Raw genomic sequence first — 1865 nt, 5'->3', positions numbered from 1 at the left:
CCAGTCTCGTGCCATTACCAAGCGCGCTTCATCCCTTTGGTATGTGCATCGTGATGTTGTACGCACGTCTGAAAGGGGTGGAGCGGGCGTCACGCCAGGACAATGCTGCGGTTGTCTTTGGGCAAAAGTTTTGCATGTCACAGATGTCCCTTGGCAGCAGATAGCAGCTGGTGTTATTTATGACCTTTCTACACAGCGGAGCTTTGTGGGGTATATTTCGACTTGTGGGGCTGGCTTATTTTCCAGGCCGGCCCAGGCAATAGAATACCTAGGTCACAGGGGTAGGCAACCGTGGCTCTTTGATGACTCGTGGACTTCAACTCCCAGAATTCCTGAGCCAGCATGGCTCAGCAGGGAAACCTCTCCCTTTCTCCTCAGCATGGCTGGCTCAGGAATTCTGGGAGTTGAAGTCCACAAATCATGAAGGGGCCATAGTTCCCCCAATGATGGCTCTGGAATTCTGGGAGTTGAAGTCCACAAGTCATGAAGGGGGCCATAGTTCCCCCATGCTGGCTCAGGAATTCTGGGAGTTGAAGTCCACGAGTCATAAAAGAGCCAAGGTTGCCTACCCCTTAAGGTCCTAGGAGCAATCTTGGGGACCTAGTTAGTCTCAAGATTTGCACAAAAAAAGCTTGCAAAATGGGATTAGCAGAATAAACAGAGTCGGAAAGGACCTCGGAGGTCTTCTAGTCCAGCCCCCTGCTCAAGCAGGAGACCTTATAACATCCTGGACAAATGGCTGTCCAGTCTCTCTTTGAAAGCCTCCATTGATGGCTATCGATAGCTGCTTTGTCCGAGTGCCAGGCTTCTAGAAAATTCCCTGGCATTTTTGGACTTGGCTGGTCTAGGCTGGCACATTTTCCCCAATTGAAACTACGGTTGAATCTGCCTACCTGTTGAGAAATTAAAAGAATTTTCATCGTGACGGCTAGCTGGTGTTCGTGGATGCGTTCTGCCAGCCTCCCGCCTCGCTTGCCCTACACAGTGGTGGTTGAGGTCCTTACAGTTCAATGACGGTCATAAGCAACATCCAAAGAGAACCAGTGTTGCCTTTTCTTAGCCAACATTGCTGGCTTGGCTAGCATTTTTTTCCCTTTTCTTTATTGAGCGTCTCCCCCAACCCCAACCCCCATCTCCTTTTCCTGCTGCTCTAAGAAACCGGTCGCATTAACTAATCTGGCTGACTGTTCATATTCCCGGTGAGTTGAAAAGAGACTCAAATCTACACTTCATTTACAAGACCCTCTGCTGTGTGTGTTGCTAATGACCGTTCTAATTACGATACCTCGCCGCTGCCTTTTTTTTTTCCTTTTCTTTTTTAAATCAAGACGTTAAACCGATCCCACCTGCCTCGTGACAACTTGCTAAACCAGGAAGGTGTTACAGGCAAAAAAATCCGAAGCAGGTCAGGATTGGTGCCGAGGGGATGAGCAGGGGAATGAAGCTGGCGCTGTTAAAGCTGTGGCAGCTTTCGTGCCAATAGCACCGTTCTTCCTGGGCTGTTTCCCCCCCACACCTGTCATTTCTTTGGGGTGGGGGTGGGTGGGTGGGTGGGTGGGGGGAGACCTCTTGCAAACAGATCCGGCTTCTGTTAGGGTGAGGATGGAGGCATAATAATAGTAATAATAGTAGTAGTAGTAGTAGTAGTAATAATAATAAATAAATAAATAAATAATGTTGGAAGGGACTTTGGAGGTCATCTAGTCCAACCCCCTGTTCAGGCAGGAAATCCTATACCATTTCAGATGTTTTTGAAGAATAAGTCCACTTACTTACAAGCACAATTCAGCCCCAGATTTCTGTTGCTAAGTGAGACTAGAATTTCTGGTTTTAGGTCTCCCACCCTAGAATAGGAATAGGAATAG

Source organism: Protobothrops mucrosquamatus, unplaced genomic scaffold (assembly GCF_001527695.2).
Source record: "Protobothrops mucrosquamatus isolate PMUCROS unplaced genomic scaffold, P.Mucros_1.0 scaffold3529, whole genome shotgun sequence".
In the NCBI taxonomy this organism is placed as follows: domain Eukaryota; kingdom Metazoa; phylum Chordata; class Lepidosauria; order Squamata; family Viperidae; genus Protobothrops; species Protobothrops mucrosquamatus.
The sequence above is the reverse complement of the archived record's forward strand: the minus strand, read 5'-3'. Positions refer to the sequence as shown.